The 24,918-nt window shown below is 39.3% G+C and overlaps 1 protein-coding gene across 3 annotated transcripts in view; it reads left to right on the forward strand.

Annotated features, from left to right (window-relative positions):
• Positions 1-24,918, forward strand: part of LOC150081753 (2-oxoglutarate dehydrogenase complex component E1-like) — a 1,213,922-nt gene that overhangs the window by 595,049 nt on the left and 593,955 nt on the right. The window lies entirely within an intron of this gene.

A 24,918-nucleotide genomic window follows, 5' to 3' on the forward strand; every position in this document is an offset into this window, starting at 1 on the left:
GAAGTGAAACTCGATGACTAAAGATGTGCTCCGTGTAAAGCTTAGCAAATCTGTGTTGGAGCATTGAGATTCTGAAAAAATTCGTAAAAAGAAGGCTGTGTTGCCTGTTACTTTTCTTAGTTAATGTAGAGGGATACAATGAAAAGAGTAAGAAGGACATTGTATATCCTAATATTCCATCTGCCATTAGACCAGTCCCATTTCAGGATAACCTTCCAATTCCATGCCCTCCCCTTAATTGTAAGGGGAGGGCATGGAAGATGAAAAATCTTCCATGCCCTCCTTCCTTTCCAAGATGAAAAATCTATATGCTTTTAGACATTGAGTCCAGCCCTCAACTGTTTTAACAGCATGAACTCAATGAGATTTAAATTTATCAGAACTCCTTGGTTCAGAACTTAAGTCAAATAATGTTCTAACAAATGGGACATTTTTCTCATAGTACAGATACTGAGAACATTAGGACAATTCTATGGTTTTTTGCTGTAATATAAATGACTTAATGAAATATTTAGGAATTAAATATAATCCTACACTGTGGAGGCTTTATATAGGTATGTTGCCCAAGAATGAAGTTGTTGATAAATGATAAGTATGAAGAACCTGGTTGATTGGTCTGCACTGACTTTAAAGTGATAGGCAAGTTATTTGGATAGCAATCAGGCTACACAAAAATGCCTTGCTTTTTTTTTTATTGGGATAGTCATCTGGCAAGGAGTAAGCACTGGAATGTCAAGCTTTGGCCAAAGAGGGGTAGTTTCGTTGTGTGGAACAAAGAACATAGTTTATAAACCACTGATAGACCTAGTAAATACCCATTGATCACCCAAGAGAAGCTAAAACAAGGTATTTTTGTTGAACCTATAATTCACTAACTGATGAGGGACCGAGATTTTGATGAACTATGAATAAAAGAGATAAACAGGCATGGGTTACCTTCAGATCTGTTGTTGAGAAATTCTTAGCTAACAACAAGAATCCAGACTACAAAAATATAATTGAATGTTGGGCAGATTTAAGCTGGGCTGCAACATTAGTGTTAAGATACGTTTTTTACACTCCCATCAACTACTTCACTGACAATCTAGGAAATATTTGTGAAGAACCGGGTGAGAGGTTTCACCAGAACATTAAAGACATGGAGATGAGGTACTGCAGGGGGGAGGATGTCAACATGATGGCTAGGTAATGCTGAAGAGGGACTGTAAAGTAGAAAGATCTGCAAGAAAATCAAAGAAATGAAAATTTGACCCATCATTGATCAGTTTTTAAAATGAGAGGTGAGTGTTTAGTGAACTTTTTACCACACTACTCTTTTTAATAGTGTTTTGAACATTCATTTAAAAATAAAAGTAGAATTTTTTTTTTATGATTTTAGTGTACAGATTCTGCCAAAATTAGGCGCCTCCGTAGCCAGGTGGGAAGGAGCAGCAGTGCCTAGCACACGCTTCTTGATTAGACCGGGGTTCGAGCCCGTCACCACCAAATACGGAGGATGCGGAAAGGTCATTCAGGGAATGACCACCGCATATCCCGGAGCAATATGGCCTTAGTTGCTAATGCTCCTAAAAACCAAATAACAACAACAACAACATCTGCCAAAATTATTAAAAATTTGTGAAAAAAATCAAATTTATTTCATGATTCTTGATGAAACCTGACATGATGGAAACAAATGGAAGTCATTTTTAAATCAGTATTAGAATCATCATTTTCTGAGAAAACATCAGTGAATTTTTTTTTTTTTTTTGTTATCAAATACTAAAAAATGTTATCATTTATTGATTTTTATGTTATTATTTAATATTAATTCTTTTATTTAATGAAATTGGTTTTCAGAAAAATTGTGAATTTTTCGTACTTTTGAATTATATACTGTCAAAATAATCTCTGGTTACGACCAGGCTGCCATGCATGGAAACTGAACTTGGCCTGTTATAATGTAAGATCATCAGTGAAGACAGAATATTAGAGCTGGAAAAGAAATTAGAAAATGTGAATTGGAATATCATCGGTTTGGCTGAAACAAGAAATGAAATCACTTAAAGTTTATCAAGTGGAAATCTACTGTACACCAATGGAAACAGTGAAAGGAGTGAAGGTGGAGTTGGGTTTTTGGTCCATAAAGATTTTAAAAACAACATTTTGGAATTCAAAAGTACATCACCAAGGGTGTCAAGACTAATACTCAAGATTTCTAAGAGGTACAAGCTAAAGATTATAATGATTTATGCACCAACATCGAGCCATGATGATGAAGAGGTTGAAGAAATGTACACCTAAATTGGGAGTCTTCTAGACGAGCAGAAAACCCACTACACTATTATTATGTGGGACTTCAATGCTAAGGTTGGAAAAAGGCAAAACAGCGCAGAAAGAGGAACTATAGGAAATTTTGGAATTGGTGAAAGAAATAAAAGAAGCGAAAGACTTGTGGAATTTGCAGAATCTCAAGGACTGTCAGTAATGAACACTTTTTTTCAAGAAAAGGGTGAACAGAAAGTGTACATGGAAGAGTCCAAATGGATTAACAACTAATGAAATCGACTTCATCCTCACTAACAGAAGATATATTGTCAATGATGTTACCATGCTGAATAAGGTAAATGTTGGAAGTGATCACAGAATGGTAAGATGTACACTTGATATAGATGTAGGAAAGGAAAGGAAAAAACTGACTCGAGTAAATAATACAAAGGTCTTTGAGATAACAGAGGAGGAGAAAAAGCACTATGTACTGGAACTTAAGAACAGGTTTGATCTTCTGCAGACTGCTCAGGACCAAGATATCGACGAGGAATACTACAACTTTCTGAAAGTGATAAAGCCTAAGAAACCTATAGGGAAACAAAAATCCAAAGAAGAAAAAATTAGTCAAGAAACACTTGTCATGATGAACCGAACACGACAAATGAAGAGCGAGAAAAACACTGACAGGGAGAAAATTGAGTATACTGAGTTATGCAAAACCATTAGAGAGAGACTCAGAGAGGACATAAGAAGATTTAACACAAGAAAAGTAGAACAAGCATTAAGGGAAAACAAAGGATTTAAATCAGCAGCCATGAGCAGTAATACAGAAAGACAAATGATACTGAAACTGAAGAATAGCGATGGTGTACTTATAAACAGCAGAGAAGGCATAATTCAAATAGCAGAAGACTACTATAGAGAATTATACAAGGAGCAGGGGAATGATGCCAGCAGTGGGGAAGATGGATTGCAAAGTAGCAACACATACGACATACCCGATATTCTTCCTGATGAGGTAGAACATGCATTGAAGAAAATGAAGAATCAGAAAGCCCCGGGGGAAGATAAAGTTACTGTAGAGTTGTTAAAATTGGGAGGAAGAGACATAACACAAAAACTGGCAAGGCTCTTCACAAAGTGCATTGTGACGCCTTAGCAGTGGAATAATGCAATCATAGTTTTGCTGCATAAGAAAGGAGATAAATCAGAAATTGGAAATTATAGACCAGTTAGCTTGTTATCCCATATCTACAAGTTGTTCACAAGGGTCATTACTAACAGATTAGAAAGAATACTTGATGAGAATCAACCGAAAGAGCAAGCTGGCTTTAGGACAGGATCACTCAACTATGGATCACTTTCACGTAATATCACAGCTAATGGAGAAAGCAAATGAATATAAAACACCGTTATGGATTATGCAAAGGCATTTGACTCCATACAGCATAAGGCAATGTTTCGAGCACTGGAAAGACAAGGCATAGATACCGCATATGTTATGATTTTGAAGAAAATATATGAGGGTGCTACCTCCTTTATTAGACTAGACAAAGAGTGTAGGAAATTTAAAATCTAGAAAGGAGTTCGACAAGGAGACACAATATCTCCGAAGGTGTTTACTGCTGCCCTTGAGGAAGCTTTCAGAAGATTAGACTGGTCGCAGAAAGGAGTCAATGTGAACGGAGAGTACCTAAACCATTTACGATTTGCAGATGACATTGTAGTCATAAGCCACGATCCCAAAGAATTAGAGGAAAATTTTAATCAGTTTGCACAGTTAGTAAGGATTTTGGACTAAAGATGAATATGGTTAAAACAAAAGTAATGATGAACAAGTATGCCACAGAAAGGGACATAAAGATTGAAGGAGCAGTAATTGAAAAGGTGGAGTCGTATACTTATCTGGGACAAGTTATTAGCTGTAATAATGATAAATGGCTGGAAGTCAAGGGAAGAATAAATTTTGGATGGATAGCATTCAGGAAATATAGTCGCATACTGAAGAGCAATATTCCAGTTTGTCTGAAACGTAAAATAATGAACCAATGTATACTCCCCACCATGACTTATGGAATTGAAACTTGGGCACTCACCAAAAGAATGGAAGAGAAGCTGAGAACTACACAGCGAAGAATGGAACGAATTAAATTGGGAATCAGACTGTTAGATAAGAAGAGAAACACATGGATTAGGCAGCAAACTCAAGTAAAGGACATTCTTATCAAAACTAAAGAACTAAAATGGTCTTGGGCAGGACACATAGCTCGAAGACATGATGACAGATGGACTAAGAAAATAACAGAATGGTACCCAAGAGGAGCTAGAAGAAAACCTGGGAGATAAAGGCGGAGATGGATAGATGAAATTCATGAGTTTTTGAGTAGTAAATGGATGGCCAGTGCTCAAAACAGAAGGAACTGGAAAGTTGCTGGAGAGGCCTTCATCCTGCAGTGGATTGAAAATGGCTGATGATGATGATGATGATGATGATGTCAAAATAAAAGCTAACAACTCTTTCATCTAAACTGGATTGCAAATTCCAGGAGCAGATGAACTTGATATAATTTTAACTTTTGCTGTTTCACAATTTTTTTTTTTTTTTTTTTTTTCGTGCAATTTAAACTTAATTTACAATCATAAAGATACACTGAAAGTCAAATATACAAAAATGTGATTTTAGTGAAGTTTGTATTTTTTGCCCGGATTTACTTAATTTCTTATGCAGGTACAGTTTTATATAGTTTTTTTGGAAAAATTTATTCAAAATAATGAATAAGAATAAAAAAAAAATGAAAAAAATGGAAAATGAACAAACATTTAATTATGAAAAAAAAAAAATGTTATTTAAAATGAAACTTCTTTTAAAAAGAATAAATTATTCAGTTCTTTGTTATCCAAATAAATTCTCCAAGAGATTGAAGAGAGTAGATGTGTTTTTAATGGCTCCGATGTGATAACTGAAGGGGATTAACATCAGGCATATGGTTAACAAAATTTTTGTTTAAATTTTATTTCAGTAATTTTGTGAAATCAGTTTCTATAATATTTTGAAAATTTAATCCTTAACTTAATTAATCTATATTTGTTAATTTAAATTCTGTAATATATTGTAAATTTAAAATTTGTTATCTTCCTTAAGCTCAGATTTTACTCATATAATTGTTGTTAAAATACAAATATAATTATATAATTATAGTTACTCATATAATTGTTGTTAAAATACTTTCCATCTGAGTCACGATCATGACTCAGATGGAAAGGGCTGCAGGCATTTCCAGTGTGAGTCATGAATTCATATTCTGAAGTTGGTCCTCTAGACAAACCAAGCTCGACTGATGATTCTTTTCTTTTCACCCGATATAAGGAGTGTACCTATCTGAAATTAGAACTTAGTGCATTACAAGAAGAATTTGAGTCACTGAAAAAATGGGTGCTTACCCTAGAATCAGATGTAACTTGGAGATTGTCATGGATTCAAGTATCTCTTGACCTGCAGGGCAATGCATCTTAGATTTGGTTTCCAATAAAGAATAGTCAAGTGCATACTTCTCTGGTTGAAGGAGATTTAAAAATAGTAGTAGTGGCGGCATGTGATGCAAGAAAGCAAGTGTATGAGCTTATGCAGCATCAGCCAAAAAAAATCACACCATTCCCTCCAAATGCTTGTCTAGTTCCTCCTTAAATTTATTCAACCTATCAACTTCCACAACGACAGATGGAAGTTTGTTCCAGCAATTAACCACCTGCTGGAAGGCAAATTTCTGCACATCTATTCTACATTTGACTTTTCTTAATTTGAATTTATGCCCCCTTAGGTTCCTAATTTCAACAAGTTGAAGGATCCCATCAGAATTCAGCGTGCTTAAACCATTCAAGGTCTCATACACCTCAATCAGATAACCGTGCAGGTGCCTAGTCTCCAGCCACTGCAATTTGCAGAACTTTAGCCTCTCTTGGTAAGAGGATCCCTTCATTCCCCTCACCAATCTTGTGGCCCTTCTCTGTGCACGCTCAAGCAAATCGACATCCTTCCAAAAATGAGGCCTCCAGACTTGTACGCAGTACTCAAGGCATGGCCTGACCATTGCGTTATACAGAGGGATAATCACCTCCTTCTCCCTGCTAGCAAAATTCCTATATACCATTGACAAAACCCCATGACCTGCCCTGGCAGCCTGTCTGCATTGCTCAGAAAACTTTATATCTGACTTCACAATTACTCCCAGGTCTATTTCATTTTCTACCACCTTAAGTTTAGTACCACACTGTTGGTACTTTTCTCTCGGGATACTTCTACCTATATGCAGTATTTTGCATTTGTCGAGGTTAAACTTCAGTTTCCACTTCTTAGCCCATCTGCCAAATTATCTAGATCCTGTTGCAGTAGCACACTGCCATTACTGTCATTAACAACCCTGCCAATCTTTGTATCATCTGCTAACTTCGACAGTAAGCCTGATATACCTTCATCAATATCATTGATAAATATACAAAACAGTGGACCCAACACCAAACCCTGTGGGACTCCACTAATAATATTAGTCTAAGAAGAGCAGCACCCATTGATTACCACCCTCTGTCATCTTCCACTTAACCATCCTTTTATCCATTGTAGCAACTTACCCTTAATACCATTCTGCTCCAATTTGTACAATAGTCTTCCATGTGCAACAGTGTCAAAAGCTTTCCTGAAATCCAAATATATGATATCAAAATTATTTTTTGCATCCAGTTCCTTTGTAACCACATCATAATAACCAATCAAATTTGTCAGACAAGACTTTCCCTTAACAAACCCATTCTGTGTCTGAATTATTGCTGCAGTCTTGTCTAGATGATCCTGCAATGCATCTTTAACCAGTGACTCCATTATTTTACCCGGAACAGAAGTTAAACTAACTGGTCTGTAATTACTTGTGTCACCCTTCGATCCCCCTTTGTGAATTGGGAATACATTTGCACATCCCCAGTCCATGAGAACCTCCCCTGAGTCCAAAGATGCTCTCATAATTATGGCTAAGGGTTTGCTTAGTTGCTTTGCCACCTCCTTTAATATAACTGGATAGATCCCATCCACCCCAGGTGCTTTCCTTATGCTTAACTTCATCAATTTCTCCTCCACTTTGCTCTCAGTTATTACAAAATCATTAAGTACCCTGCTACAATTTGATAATCTTCTGCCGTTTTCAAACCTTCATAATTCCTCACGTGTGAATGTAGATGCAAAATACTCATTCAGTTTGTTTGCTATCTGAGCAGGATCATCGAGCAGTCGAACCATCGATGTCAAGTGGACCAATCAGATTCATCTCCTTCCTTTTAGAGTTTATATACGTAAAGAAATCCTTACTGTTTTTCTTAGCAACTTTTGCCAAAGATTTCTCGGAATCTGCCTTCGCCTTCCAAACCTCCTTTGTGACCTGATTACAGACTAGCTTATATCTGCCATAGGCTCTTGAGTCCTTTGATAATTTTTATGCATCCCATGCATTTTTCTTCTCTGTTACGAGTCTCATTAGTTCATTTGATAACCATTTAGGCCTAAACTTTGAACAATATTTCTTAATAGGTGGACATGTGTTTTTGTAATGGGCGGCACCTAGAACGTCAGTTCATCTCCGCCTCGTATCTCTGTGAAGAACAGTACCACTGTAGAAGGGCCAGAAATAAGTAGTGTATGTTTGTGTGTATTCTGTGTGTGTTCTGTTGTTGTGTCTGACCGCTTGGCTACCCAGAATCATCAGTCACCTGGACAGATGATTCTGGGTACTCGTCCACACCACGGGAAGGTGGGTCAGTCTCAATGGAGCTCGCACTGTCTCAATTCGAGACTCTGAACCACCTGATGTTGGCAAAAGATGGGCCAGATTCCTCTGGGGGCCCACTCCAGAGGAGAGGGAAAAAAAAAAAAAAAATTTCCCCGCGGCATTAAAAAAAAATATATATATATATATACATATATATATATAAAATAAATATAAAAAATATATATATATATACATATACATATATAAAAATAAATAAATAAATAAATAAAAAAAAAAATAAATAATAATAAAAAATAAATAATAATAAATAAAATAATAAAAAAAAAATTTAGGCAATGTTGCTCCCTATTGAGCAGCTCCACCAGACAAAGGAGTAGAATTATTCGTAGCCGTATAACTAATTCTTCTTCTTGTGAAAACATCAGATGCAAACTGCTGAAGAGCAACATAAGAATTCTTGTCTCCCACCAGCAAAGTTTCATGCCCATGAGAGAGTAGAAACTGATGAACGAAGAACATCTCTAAAGTCATTATACAGCGGACATTCAAATAAAATGTGGCTCCAATTTTCATTTTCCCCGCATTGACAAGCTTCCGTTCTAGAAAAACCAAAACGACATAGTTTTTCTTTAAGAGATCCATGTCCCGTTAAGAGGAAGGATGTATATAAGTCTAAAGAGAACCAAACAGGTTTCTGCTTTACACAAAAGGTCACCTGAGGGAAAAAAGTCCTAGTAACAGATCCGACAGATGACGTATCCCAGCGGGTCTGCCACAGATTTATCATTTCATTCCACAAACGATTATGTTCTTGCTTAATATCTGAATTAATATTCAGAACCAAACCCATAAATTCAGTTGATAGTTGGTTTTTTAACCAATAACAAAGACCTCTGTAAGCTACGTGAAGGTCCAATGGTAATACACCTGCAAGAACCTGCAGTGCAGAAGTTGAAACAGTTGGACAAGCTCTTAACATACATAATAATATTGTGCGTTGCATAGTAGCCAACTTCAATCGAAATTTAACAGTTCTAAGCCTGTGAAACCATACACCTACAGCATAAGTAGCCATAGGAAGGAATACGGCGTTATAATAGATTCTCATGGTACGTCTAGAAAGTCCCCAGTCTGAACGAGAAATTTTTACAATAGCACCAGTGAATCTTCTGATCTTTGTTGTTACATTATTTAAATGAGAGACAAAATTAAGCTTTGAGTCGATTGTAATCCCAAGTAATTTAGTTTCAGAGACAAGTGGAATCCTGTTATTATTAGTCTTCACTAAAGGGGGTCGTTGAGGGTTTAAATGTGATCCAAAGATCATCATTTTAGTCTTGGACGAACTTATTGTCAATTTATTATCCACTGTCCATTGGAATAAATTTTGTAAGACATCATTGGCATTACTTTCGATAGCAGATCTAGATGAACCATGAATTAAGATAGTAAGATCGTCGGCATAAGCGATGATTTTGGTACCACTGAAACTACGGGAAATCCAATCCTGCAATACCATATTCCATATAAGAGGCCCTAGGATAGACCCCTGGGGACACCCTCGTGAAACTTCTCTAGACACCTCCTGAAATTTAGATTTCACTAAAATGTGACGATTACTGAAATAGCTTGTGAATAGGTGGTATAGTTGCTGAGAGCATCCAGCTGATCGTAACCATTCGAGAGCACTCTGCCACTATAGAGAGTCAAAAGCGCCCTCGAAATCAACAAAGGTAGCTAACGTGTACTTTGATGTTGAACTCTCAATGCTGCCAGCAAATTCAACAAGTGCATCTTCACAGGACTTCCCTACACAGAACCCGTATTGATTAGAGGACACCATATTTTTCGCCTGAAGAAGATCAGTAACACGCAGAGTCATTAGACGTTCTAGAAACTTCCCAAGATTTGGCAAAAGTGCAATAGGCCTGTGAAATAGCCCTGACACACCCCATATACCCACCTATTTCACGATGACTGCCATCCGTCCCTGAAACTCCCAACACCCCTCGCTCCAGGTCGCTACTTATTCTAATAGAAGTTGTGCAAGAATCACCTTCATCTCTGCCTGTGGCTACTCTTAATAGGTATGAAACTTTTAGTAGCATCCACGATTAATTCCTTCAGTGCTTCCCACTTAGAATTTACTGTTGGTAACATCTTCAGTTGATCCCACTGTACAGAATTTAAAAACTGTCTGAGACCACTGTACTCACCTTTACGGAAGCAAAAACCCTTTCCTTTACCCCCGATGGTAATTAAAACTTTAAGTAAATCCCACATCAGTACACTGTGATCACTGCTACCTAGTGGTTCCTTTATCTGCAAATTCTTAATACACGAATGATCACTGCTAATTACCAGATTAAGAGTATTACTCTCTCTCTGGTTGCCTCTCGAACATGCTGCTGCAGAAAACAATCATCCAATAAATCCACAAAATTCTGACTAGTGTGTGAGTGACCAACCAACCCACAAGTTCCAGTCAATATCTGGGAAGTTAAAATCCCCCATTATAAGACATTCTGATTTACTAGCCCCCCTCTATTTCTGTGTACAATTGTTCATTGTACTCATTCGAGTCATTAGGCCTATAACACACTCCTACTCTTATTTTTGCTTTCACAGTGCTTATGTCACACCAAACTGACTCAACAGTGCACTGTTCATCTGTATCAACTAGGTGCACTTCTTTTAATTTTATGTTTTTCTTAATTAACAGCATAACACCTCCTCCCTTTCAATCCTTTTTTGTACACATTGTACTCCCCAAATTCCAGTTCTGCATTCCTTATATCTGGGTGACACCACGTCTCTGCTATCCCAACAGGCGCCTCCGTAGCCAGGTGGTCAGGAGCAGCAGTGCGTAGCACACGCTTCTTGATTAGACCAGGGTTCGAGCCCGTGACCACCAAATACGGAGGATGCGGAAAGGTCAGGGAACGACCACCGCATATCCCCGGAGCAATATGGCTTTAGTTGCTAATGCTCCTAAAAACCAAATAACAACAGCTATCCCAACAATATCTGCCTTTGATGTCTTGACCAACACTTCAAATTCATCAAGTTTATTTACTATACCTCTAGCATTGGTATACATGCGCCTATTCCTAGTTACCCTGACACATCCCATATACCCACCTATTTCACGATGACTGCCATCCGTTCCTGAAACTCCCAACACCCCTCGCTCCAGGTCGCTACTTATTCTAATAGACGTTGTGCAAGAATCACCTTCATCTCTGCCTGTGGCTACTGTTAATCTATTAGTCCTTGTATCCCCCCAAGCTTGCAGTTTTCCGACCCACCTAACACTGCCTCGATAGCATCATCAAATATTCTTGCACCCTTTCTATTTAAGTGTATCCCATCCCTGTAGAAGCAGTCTCTCCTGTTAACAAGTACAGACCAGGCTGAAAAAAAATTCTATCCCTTGATCCTTGCACAATCTTTCCAGGGCTGAATTGATCGACAAGGCTGTCATCATATACTCCCTCCTATCGTGTCTGGGCAGAATTGCAGACACTTTCAATTTCAACCCTAATTCATGGCTTTTGTTCAACAGTGACCTGTACTTGTTAAGTAATTCTGCCTACTCTTAATATCATTAGTGCCAACGTGTACAACTGTATTATCTTTTGTGCCCTTAAAAGATGATATACACTCTACAACGTCAACCTTTGCCCCTGGTAGACATACCCTAGTCCTGTTCCACCCATCCTTTTTACAAAGCATGTTTCCTGTTTTACTGACAATAGAGTCACCAACAACTACTAGTTCTTGTGGTACCAGCGCATTCTGCCTTGGGGGGTTGCCGCTGTGTCGTGCGATGACCATGTGCAAGCTCTGGTGTTGATGTGGGCAGCTGAGAGCTTGATAGGCCCCTCAATTTAGATCCTTCGAGGGCATCCACCCTGTCCTTCAAGCTCTCATATAGGCCCATAACATTGAGTTGTCGCCTGATTTCCTTACACTCCTTACATCGCACACACACAAAGACATCCCCCATGGCAATATCATGTTCTGTTCCAGAAATATAACTATAATTCAAAGCATCTTCAGAATAATCATGATAAAGTCTAAAAGGAAGACAAAAACCCAGTAGTGGTAACACTAAGTATACTTGTGTTATAGCAGTGGCAGTGACTGATGTCGTCATTACATAATCAGGACAAAACACATTGATATAATAATAAAAACTCAAACTCAAAACTCCACAATATCACCCTTTGTGCCCTTAAAAGATGATATCTGCTGTACAGCGTCATATACCTTTGCCCCTGGCAGACCTATCCTGGTCCTGGTAAGACATACTATAACTTCTAAATGTAAAAACTCAAACGTAATGCTAAAAAAAAAAAACACTTAACTCAAAGCATGCAAGAATAGGCATCAGTTGAGACAAAGGTTTAATGAACTTATTGGTGAACTTTATCCCGTACAACAGGGAATGGCAAACTTTTTTTTGTAAAGGGCTAGATAGTAAATATTTTAGGCTTTGCAGGAAACATCCGTGGGGAGGTTCCCCACTGACCTTCCCTGAATCGGAGGGTGCTTCCATAATAATGGCTAAGGGTTTGCTTACTTGCTTTGCTGCTTCTTTTAACATAACAGAATGGATCCCCCATCAACCCCAGCTACTTTCCTTATGTTTAACGTCATTAATTTCTCCTCCACTGTGCTCTCAGTTATTACAAAATCATTTAGTGCCCTGTTAGAATTTGATAAACTTCTGGCCTCCACTTCCCCACAAAATTTTGTCAGCTACCTGAGCAGGATTATCACTCGTCGAACCATCAGTATCAATGGACCAATCTGATTCATCCCCTTCCTTCTAGAGTTTGCTTAAGTCACAAAGTCACAAAAGCTTATTTTCTTTCTATTCTTTGCCAAATATTTCTTGGAATCTAACTTCATTTGCCCAACCTCCTTTGTTACTGGATTAAAGACTGCCTTATATCTATCCTAGGCTTCTGTGTTGCCTGATAATTTATATGCATCCCATGCATTTTTCTTTTCTGCCACGAGTCTTATTAGTTCATCTGACATTCATTTAAGCCTAAATTTAGAACAGCATTTCTTAGTTGGTATTAAAAGCCTAGGACCTTCCAAGATGAAGTCCTTGAATGCTTCCCATTTAGAATTTAAAAACTGTCTCAGACCGTGGTAGTCACCTTTATGAAAGTAAAAACCCTTCCATTTGCCCCTGATGGTAGTTACATTTTTAAGTAAATCCTACATCAGTACACTGTGATTACTGCCACCAAGAGGTTCCTTTATGTGTAGATTCTTATGCATGAATAATCATTGTGAAAATCAGATCAAGAGGATTACTCCCTCTGGTTGCCTCTCAAACCTGCAGCTGTAGAAACAATTCATGTTTTGTCATGAATGTGGTGGTTTTGTCAATCCAGTTAGCATTAGCATTAGTAGAGGCATATGATGCAAGAAAGCAATCTTATTCAGCATCAGCCAAAAAAAAAACAAAAAAAAAACAAAAAAAAAACAAAAAAAACACACCTGTCCAGGTGTGTTTTTTTACCTGTCCAGTTGAGCCTTTAATTTGTTTAGGCTATCAACTTCAACAACAAGTGATGGAAGTCGGTTCCACCAACCATCCACCCGCTGGCCAAAGGCAAATTTCCGCACATCTATCCGACATCCGTCCTTCCTCAATTTGAATTTATGCCCTCTGAGCTGATTATTCTGAGCAAGATGAAGAATCCCATTGGCATTGAGCATGCTCAAACCATTCAAAGCCTTATACACCTCTATCAGATCACCTCGCCGGTGCCTAGTCTCCAGACTCTGTAATTTGCAAAACTTAAGCCTTTCTTCGTAAGAGCAACCCTTTGTTCCATTCACTAATCTTGTTGCCCTTCTCTGTACCCATTCCAGCAGCTCTACATCCTTCTTGAAATGAGGCCTCCAGACCTGTATACAGTACTCAAGATGTGGCCTAACCATTGCCTTATACAAGGGAATAATCACCTCCTTATCCCTGCTAGAAAAATTCCTGTATATCAGGTGGGTGACAAAACCACCCATCTCAACTGGATGCATTAGATTTTGTGCTTCTTAACTAACAGCCTAAACTCTCCTCCCTTCATGTCCTACCTATCCTTACCAGTGTACTCCCCAAATTCCATTTCTGCATTCGTTATATCTTGTGAACCACGTGTCTTATATCCCACCAGAAATGACCAGCACTTCAAATTCTTCAAATTTATTTACTGTACATCTAGCTTTGCTGTGCACGCAATACTTCCACATGTTCATACTCTTACTTACCCTAACACAATCCATGTATTTTCTTGTTCAATGACGACTTCCAGCAGTTCCTGAAATTCCCAGCAACTTGCTTTCTAGGGTGCTGTCATTCCAATGTAAGAAGCACAAGAATCACTTTCACTTTCAGTTACTGTTAATCTATTAGTCTATGAATCCCTCCCAAGCTAGCAGTTTTTGGAATCACCTAAATTTGCCTCCATAGCATCAGAAAATATTCTTGCACCCTTTCTATTTAAATGTATACCATCCTTGTAGAAGCAGTCTCTCCTGTTATCAAGCATAGACCAGACTGAAAAAATTCTATCCCGTGAGCCTTGTGCAGTCTCTCCAGGGCTGAATTGATTGACAGGGCTCTCATCATATACTCCCTCCTATCATGTCTGCGCAGAATTGCAGACACTTTAAAATTTAAAGGTAACTTGAGGTCCTTGAGGTTGTCATAGACATCCTCTCAGATATGCCAGACAAGATATACTTGTTATCTGGGAGTCTAAAACGCTGATGGAACTGATATTCGGGTGACACACAAGTCAAGTGGACCCAATTTCGGCGAAGTCCGGACGGTCTGTGACAGTCAAATCCTCTGCTTGCACCTTCACGATGGTGGGACTGTTAGTAATCCTGGGTATAACCTCCATGCACAAGTACATGGTGGGTGACCACCCAGGTGTGAACCAACGTAAGAAGGGGTCGAGGTGTGGCGCCCACACCACGTGGAGGAACGCCGCCCCTCTATGTTACCAGGCAGTACTAGGTAGTAGATGACTCTCATCAACCGGTGAAATACCACCACTTTGCTTATTGGAGGCTTGAAATGGTGGAACCCATGTTTAGTCTCTAGAGCTAAGTTCCGGTCAACCTTTCCCTATCTCTTCCATCATGCAGTATGATTGATGACTTTTGAGGTTATGATCAACGTCGTGGCGAGATCCAATATTCCTTACATTTCGAGGGTACAGCTCTAAAACGGTGTTCGCAGGCCGGCCGCTAGTTAGTACACCGGACTGAACCTATTGGTAACTCTCTAGGAAGCTTCCGGATCAGCTAGTGTATAATCTTGCTGCCTCTACTCTGCCAGATAGTGACTGGAGGGAGTCCGAGTAGTGTGTATGCGGGGAGCATTGTCGAGGCCACTTTATGTCAAGGATCTGGGTATATTCTTACCACATGTACGCCATATCCAAAAATTTCATTACTTCATACAGCATGTCCCACCTACTTTTCCTTACTATTGAATACACCATGAATTGTCAAACTAATAGAGCAAGCTTATCTGCGAAAAGATCTAAACCTCCCAAGGACTTCCTAATTCATTTCACAAATATACGTGGTCTCAATTCTAATCTCCACTTGCAGTCTGCCAAACCCCATGTACTTTTTCTGACAGAATCTCAGTTATCGGTTGATTCATCTACTGCTCATCTCAGATGCCCAAATTATTCGCTGTATGATTCCTTTCACCTAACAGGTGGTACTTGTGCATATGTCCGTTCTGATATTCCCTGTCAGAGACTTGGCAATTTGGAATCTCCTCTCTTTGATCTTCTGTGGCTTAAAATCTCTCTACCTCATTGTGTCAAATTCATCTGTTGTCTCTACCGTTCTCCCAACTCCACTAATCACTTGGAGCTCTTTGACTTCCTCTCTTTGCAACTTGACTTTCTCCAGTCCAACTTTCCTAACAGTGAAGTAATTTTCCTTGGTGATTTTAATGTTCACAACTTTAGCTGGCTTCCGTTTTCTAGTCACACCGACCCAGCAGGTCGAGATGCTGATTCTTTTGCAATTACTAATGACCTAGCACAGATTGTTCATTTACCTACAAGAATACCGAACAATCCTAATCATACAGCCAATATGCTTGATCTTTTTCTCACAAACAACCCTTCTAAGTACACGGTCGAAGTGAGAGGTCCTTTAGGCACTTCAGATCACAACTTGGTGATTGCCTCTTCTCCAATGGAACCTTTATCTCATGGCTATTCCCAACCACGTGTTATTTGGCATTACAAGAATGCAAAATGGGATGACCTGCGAGACTTCTTTTCTTCTTTTCCTTGGTCGGATTACTGTTTCAAAACTTCTGATGTCAACGTTTGCTCAGATCGTGTCAGTGAAATTATTCTTGCAGGAATGAAATCCTTTATCCCACACTCCACTTTAAAATCTCGTCCTTTATCTAAACCTTGGTTTTCCAATAAATGTGCTAAAACTGTTCAAGAGAAGAATGTTGCATATCGTAATTGGCTTGTTTCTAATTCTTCAGTTTCATTTTCTGCCTACACCAAAGCTCGCAACAGTTGTAAAGCAGTTATTAACCAGTCCAAACTAGAGTTTGAACAGGCTAAGAGTAGAAAACTTGCTGCTTGCCCTAATGGTAGCCGAGCATTCTGGTCTCTTGCCAAAGCTATTGGCCGCAACTTTTGCCCATCTTTGCTCCCACCTCTGTCCAAACCAGATGGTTCTGTTGTCACTTCAGCCAAGGATAAAGCTGACCTGCTAGCATCCCATTTTTCTTCCAACTCATGTATTAATGACCTTGGTAAAACACCTCCCACCATTCCCAACACGCTCCATTCAATGCCTCCTGTGGTCTTCCGTCAAAAGGATATCAGAAGGATTTTGATGAATCTTGATGCTAAGAAAGCTCCAGGTCCTGATGGTATTTCTCCACTTGTTCTCAAAACCTGTGCTCCTGAACTTATTCCTATTCATTGCCGCCTTTTTTCACTTTCTTATTCCAAAGGTGTTTTTCCTTCTGCTTGGAAATTTGCTCATATTTAGCCAGTTCCTAAAAAGGGTGACAAATCCCTCCCATCCAATTATCGTCCCATTGCAATTACTTCTACTCTTTCTAAAGTAATGGAGAAATCAATTAACCGCCAACTCTTAAACTACGTAGAAACCTTCCGTCTGATCAACGATCACCATCATGGATTCCGCCAGTGTCGATCCACTGGAGATATTCTGGCTTATGTTACCCATTTATGGACTAATTCAATGGAAAGGTTCGGTGAAACACAAGTAGTTGCTCTTGACATCTCAAAGGCTTTTTATCGTGTTTGGCATAAAGGTCTTCTAAACAAGCTTCCATCTTATGGTTTGCCAAATGTTTTTAGTAATTGGTTATCCAGTTTTCTCTCTGATCGCTCACTGAGGGTGATGGTAGATGGCTCTCTGTCTTCTAACTTCTCCACTAATGCCGGAGTCCCCCAAGGTTCAGTTCTTTCCCCCACTCTTTTCCTCTTGTATATCAATGACCTTCTTCCATTGACTGGAAATCCTATCCATAGTTTTGCCAATGATAGCACATTGCATTTAACTTTCCATTTTGAGAAACCTTGTCCTGCTCAATCAGCTTCAACTTCTCGAAAATCTGCTACCAATTCCTTAAATGCCGATCTTCAGGTATTTCTCCAGTGGGGCAAAGACAACTTAGTTGATTTCAACCCTTCTAAAACTCAGTCTTGTCTTGTATCTCGCAAAAAGGATTCTTCTGCTCCTATGCTTATCTTTAGTGACACTCCGATTTCTAGGCAAAATGATATATCTCTTTTGGGGATTACCCTGACTTCTAATCTCTCTTGGCACAAGCACATTACAAATATTGCTTCCTCTGCATCAAAAAACTTGGTTTTCTCTTTCGCTCTCGGCCTTAGTTTTCTTCCAAACAGCTGCTCACTCTGTATAAATCGCAAATTCGCCCTGCCATGGAATATTGTTCCCATATCTGGGGTGGTGCCCCGAAAACCTCTCTCCGGCTTCTTGATTCCATTCAGAAGAGGGCAGTTAGGTTAATTAATGATTCATCTCTAACAGAGTCTCTCCACTCGCTTTCTCATAGACGCACTGTTTCTGCTGCATGCCTCTTCTACAGATACTTCCATGGGCACTGTTCTTCTGAATTGGCTTCTATAATTCCTGCTCTCTCTTTCAAAACAGTCCGAACATGTGCCGCCACCAGCCAACATCCATTTACTGTCCAACTTCAAACCCACAGAACCAACTTTTCATCTTCCTCATTTATTCATTCAACTGCCGTTTTCTGGAACAACCTTCCTTCATACGTATTTCCTGAAAATTACAATCTACAGAAGTTCAAGTCCAATGTCAACAAATATCTTCTTTCGCCTTCTTAACCTCAAACCCAAGCACGGTACTAAGTACTATAGGTCCTAATACCTCTCGTGTTTGGGGTTCACATAAAAAAAAAAAAAAAAAAAAAACTCCTGACTTTTTTTTCAATATTGACAAGTACTTCCTAAGTAAGTTTGCAGATCTCCCACTCTTAATGTCTTTAGTGCTAACGTATACAACAATATCATATACCTTTGCCCCTGGCAGACGTATCCTGGTCCTGTTCTACCCTGGCACCTCCGTAGCCAAGTGGGCAGGAGCAGCAGTGCATGGCACACGCTTCTTGGTTAGACCGGGATTCGTTCCCGTGACCACCAAATACGGAGGATGCGGAAAGGTCAGGAAATGACCACCGCATATACCCTGAGCAATATGGCCATAGTTGCAAAACCAAATAACAACAACAACTGTTCCACCTATCCTTTTTGCACAATATATTTCCCGCCTCCCTAACAATAGAGTCACCAACATTAACTAGCTCCTGTGGGACCAGTGCATTCTGACCTGAAGATTGCCGCTCTGTTGCCAGATGCACAAGAGTGAGCTCTGGCATTGAGTGTGGCAGCTGAGATCTTGATGGGCCCCTTTTTAATTCCTTTGAGGGCATCTACCCTACTCTTCAAACTCACATGGATGCCCATCAGATACCCTAGCACACACAGACATTCTTGGCTAGATGACGTCCTGTTTTTGAATGCCGTAAACATTTTACGAGTTGCGAATTTTGTTTTTTAGACTGTGTTGCATTGCAGAATCGCCCCTTTGGTTTTCTCCGAGGATCAGGTCTCCTGTTATTTTGTGCTCGCTGTCTTGCTGCTCTAGTCTAGAGCATGTTTTCAGTTTAAATACAATTTAATTGATTAATCGACAATACCACACTAAGCTAACGGATTCCTAAAATGCTGTGATATGTATTACCAGAGACTATATGAGTTGTGGTCTCTGGTGTATACTCACACCGGTCAACATTGAAGGTTAGAGGCCGTCGGAGGCCGGTGTGAATTTGGTCCTAAACAATATGGCCATAAACACTAGTATAAGGCTGCTAAAAGTTCTTCCCTCTAAGAATTCTTGACCCAGTCTGCCTCTGTGTATTACTCTAGCTAGTTTTGCATTTTTACTTACTCTATCAAGTTTGTGATATATGTTACGCAATACCATTATGATCTAATATACTAGGAACAATGATGACAAATTTCGAATGATACACAGTTCTACATATATTAAGTAGTAATCTACAAAATCTCTAGTGAAATTCAAAATTAATTAAGGAGTGTGATTAAGACTATAAAGCTACTTATAGAATATGATTTTATATGAAAATTAGGTCTGTAAAATGGCAAAAATTTTTCAAAAAGTTATCCATTTCCTGGAGCTGATAATTCTTTAACTAACACATGGGTAGATTCTCTCGTCCTTGATTTAGGACGGTTGGACAAGAAATGAAAGAAAACTCTCCAATTATTGACTGGAATTTGTGGGTTGCCCACTCACACACTAGCAAAAACCTTTGTGTATTTAATGAGTGACTGTTTTCTACAGCTGCAGTTAGGACAAGGGGAAGCAATACTCATGATCTGATTATAGGCAACATTTCTTCATGCATTCAGAATCTGTATGTAAAATACCCACTGTGTGGCAGTGATTGCAATGTACTGACATGGGATTTACTTAAAGACATGGCCACTGTCGAGGGTAAAGGAAGAGGCTTTTGCTTTCTTAATGGTGGCTATAGCGATACCTGCAAAAAGCTCCACTTGGTAGGTAAACAGCAGACAGTTTACAAAGGCAGCTGAGGAATTTCGGACTACCCTGCTTCAACAACAATGGGTTTTGGATGCTTCAGGTTATATACAGATGAAAATAACTGATACTATCCAGGTAAACTTGTTACTTATGGTTGTTTTTAGCTATTGTATTTTGAACGCATTTATTTGCAGTGTGATAGTATAGCATTATCGATAGCAATCCTATTGTTATACATTGTGATATTGCAATTTTTCAGAATTCCAGAAATTTTGATAAGTTTGATGATCAAAATAGTTGGATGTGTTATCTTCAAGGGGAAGTGAATATCGCTTTAAAATAAGTATATTTCCGTTTCTAAAAATACTTTTCTTTGTGTATAACCATTTTCCTGCCAAAACGGACTATGACTGGTTCCTATAAATAGGGCCACAATCAATGAGATCTAAAATACCGCCACCGTCCCGGATTAGAGGAACAAGTTAATATTAACAGAATCACCGGCAAAGAACAAAATATAAAGGAATAAACTGAAATATTGGAAAATACTAATCAAGGTCCTGATATGAGAAACTTACCTGACTGTGACAAAAGGGTATTTAGAGAAAGAATCAAACAGTGATGAAACTACTAATCAAGATTTAGGAGCTTGGCCCCCTTAATACAAAAATGTCTAGAAAAGGAAAAAAAATGAAGATAATCCAAGAGGAGTTCCTCCTTAAGCAGACCAATAGGATTACATCTGCAATACGGTTGTATATGATGAACTGTTAGTCTCTGTTGGAAGAATTCAATTCAGAAAACAGGGTGTTGAAAACTAAGGTAGAAACAGTAACAAAGGAAAAAAACAATTATAAAGAGATAAACACAGTATACTTTCAGATAATGGCTCATTCCGAGATTCAAGCTGCCATTATTTTTATTTTTCCATTATCGAGAAAGGTTTAGCATTAGCATTAGTAGAGGCGTATGATGCAAGAAAGCAAGCTTATGCAGCATCAGCCAAAAAAAAAAACCCACTTCCACTTCACCCCTCCGTTCGTTCAAAATATCTGTCCATCTGAGCCTTAAATTTTTATAGGCTATCAACTTCCACGACAAGGGATGGAAGTCTATTCCACAAACCAACCACCCGCTGGCTAAAGGCAAATTTCCGCACATCTATCCTACATCTGTCTTTCCTCAATTTGAATTTATGCCCTCTCAGGTGATTATTCTGGGCAAGAGGCAGAATCCCATCATCATTGAGCATGCTCAAGCCATTCAAGGCTTTATACACCTCTATCGGATCACCTCGCTGGTGCCTAGTCTCCAGACATTGTAATTTGCAAAACTTAACCCTTTCTTCATAAGAGCAACCCTTCATTCCGTTCACTAACCTTGTTGCCCTTCTCTGTACTCGTTCCAGCAGCTCTACATCCTTCTGAAATGAGGCCTCCAGACCTGTATACAGTACTCAAGGTGTGGCCTGACCATTGCCTTATACATGGGAATAATCACCTCCCTATCCCTGCTAGAAAAATTCCTGTATATCATTGATAAGACACCATGAGCTACTCTTGCAGCCCGTCTGCACTGCTCAGAGAACTTCATATCTGCCTGCACAATTACTGCCAGATCCTTTTCATTCTCTACCACTGTCAGTGGAGTACCACAGAGTTGACATGTTGCTCTGGGGTTGCTGTTTCCCATATGTAGTACTTTACATTTGTCAATGTTAAACTTCATTTGCCACCTCTCAGCCCATCTGCTCAACCTTTCCAGATCCTGTTGCAGCAGCATAGCATCCTTAACAACACTACCAACCTTTGTATCTTCTGCAAACTTGGACATTAAGCTTGATATACCATCATCAATATTATTTATAAATACAGAAAACAACAATGGACCCAACACTGAACCCTGAGGCACTCCACTAATAACATTAGTCCACGATGAGCAGTGTCCATTAATTACCACTCTCTGTCTTCTGCCACTCAACCATCCCTTTATCCATAGCAGCAATTTGCCTCCAATGCCACACTGCTCCAATTTGTTCAGCAGCCTTCCATGTGCAACAGTATTGAAAGCCTTTCTAAGATCCAAATTAGCATTAGCATTAGTAGAGGCATTTGATGAAAGAAAGCAAGCTTATGCAGCATCAGCCAAAAAGAAAAAAAAATAAAATAACCACTTCCACTTCACCCCTCTGTTCATTCGAAATACCTGTCCAGCTGAGCCTTAAACTTATTTAGGCTATCAACTTCCACGACAAGGGATGGAAGTCTGTTCCACCAACCAACCACCCGCTGGCTAAAGGCAAATTTCCGCACCTCTATCCTACATCTGTCTTTCCTCAATTTGCATTTATGCCCGCTCAGGTGATTATTCTGAGCAAGAGGAAGAATCCCATCAGCATTGAGCATGCTTAGACCATTCAAGGCTTTATACACCTCTATCAGATCACCTCGCTGGTGCCTAGTCTCCAGACATCGTAATTTGCAAAACTTAAGCCTTTCTTCATAAGAGCACCCCTTTGTTCCATTCACTAATCTTGTTGCCCTTCTCTGTATTCGTTCCAGCAGCTCTACATCCTTCTTGAAATGAGGCCTATATGCCTGTATACAGTACTCCAGGTGTGGCCTGACCATTGCCTTAGACAAGGGAATAATCACCTCCTTATCCCTGCTAGAAAAATTCCGATATATCATTGAAAATACACCATGAGCTACTCTTGCAGCCCGTCTGCACTGCTCAGAGAACTTCATATCTGCCTGCACAACCACCCCAGTACCCTTTCATTCTCTACCACTGTCAGTGTAGTACCACAGAGTTGATACGTTGCTCTGGGGTTGCTGTTTCCCATATGTAGTACTTTACATTTGTCAATGTTAAACTTCATTTGCCACCTCTCAGCCCATCTGCTCAACCTTTCCAGATCCTGTTGCAGCAGCATAATGTCAGTAGTGTCCTTGACAACCCTGCCAACCTTCGTATTGTCTGCAAACTTGGACATTAAGCTTGATATACCATCATCAATATAATTTATAAATACAGAAAATAATAATAGACCCAATACTGAACCCTGAGGGACTCCACTAATAACATTAGTCCACGATGAGCAGTGTCCATTGATTACCACTCTATCTTCTCCCCCTCAACCACCCCTTTATCCATAGCAGCAATTTGCCTCCAATGCCACACTACCCCAATTTCTGCAGCAGTCTTCCATGTGCAACAGCATAAAAAGCCTTTCTAAGATCCAAGTATAAAATATCAAAGTTATTCCCTGCATCCAGTTCTTTTGTGACTGCATCATAGTATCCATTCAAATTGGTCAGGGAAGACTTCCCCTTAACAAAACCATGCTGTGACCGAGCTATAACTGAAGTCTTGTCTAGATGATCCTGTAGTGCTTCTTTAACCAGTGCCTCCATTAATTTTCCAGGAACAGAAGTTAAACTCACAGGTCTATAATTACTTGTGTCAGCCTTTGATCCTCCTTTGTGAATTGGAGTCACATTTGCACATCTCCAGTCCATGGGTACCTCCCCTGAATCCAAGGAAGCTCTCATAATTATGGCTAAGGGTTTGCTTCCTTCCTTTGCTGCCTCCTTTAATATAACTGGATAGATCCCACCCACCCCAGGTGCCTTTCTTGTGTTTATCTTCAACAATTTCTCCTCCACTTTATTCTCAGTTATTACAAGATTCTCTTGCTTACTGCCAGAGTTGAATACACCTCTGGCATTCCCCTCGCTGAATAACTCCTCATGTGTGAATGTAGATGCAAAATATTCATTTAGTTTGTTAGCTACCTGAGCAGGATCATCAACATTTGACCCATCGATATCAAGTGGACCAATCTGATTCATCCCCTTCCTTCTAGAGTTTACATAAGTAAAGAACTCTTTGCTGTTTTTCTTTGCATCCCTTTCCAAATATTTCTCGTGATCTGCTTTCGCCTGCCTAACCTCCTTTGTAACTTGGTTAGAGATCAACTTATATCTATCATAGGCTTCTGTGTCATGTGTTAATTTGTATGTATCCCATGCATTTTTCTTCTCTGCCATATGTCTCATTAGTTCATCTGACATCCATTTAGGCCTAAAACTTGAACAATATTTCTTAGTTGGTATGTGAAGCCTAGTAGCTTCCAAGATAAGTTCTTTGAATGCTTCCCATTTTGAATTTGCTGTAGGTAACATCATCAGTTGGTCCCACTGTATAGAATTTAAATACTGTCTCAATCCATTGTAGTCGCCTTTACAAAAGCAATAACCCTTCCCTTTACCCCTAATGGTAGTTACCTCTTGAGTAAATCCCACTTCCGCACACTAATCACTGCCACCTAGTGGTTCATTTATCTTCAGAATCTTAATGCATGAAGAATCACTACTGATAATCAGATCAAGAGTATTACTCCCTCTGGTTGGCTCCAGACATGCTGAAGTAGAAAACAATCATCCAGTAAATCCACAAAAGCCTTGTTAGTGTGTGAGTGACCAACCTACAAATTCCAGTCAATACCTGAAAATTAAAATCCCCCATTATAAGACTCTCTGATTTACTAGCCACTGTATTTCCTTGTACAGTTTCTTATTATACTCATCTGAGTCAATAGGCCTATAACACACTCCTACTCTCAATTTTGATCTCCCAATGCTTATATCACACCAAACTGACTCAACACTGCACTGTCCAGCGATGTCGACTGGCTTCACTTCCTTGGATTTTATGTGAT

This window comes from Mastigoproctus giganteus, chromosome 8 (genome assembly GCF_048544385.1).
Source record: "Mastigoproctus giganteus isolate SK-2022 chromosome 8, ASM4854438v1, whole genome shotgun sequence".
Classification (NCBI taxonomy): Eukaryota; Metazoa; Arthropoda; class Arachnida; order Uropygi; family Thelyphonidae; genus Mastigoproctus; species Mastigoproctus giganteus.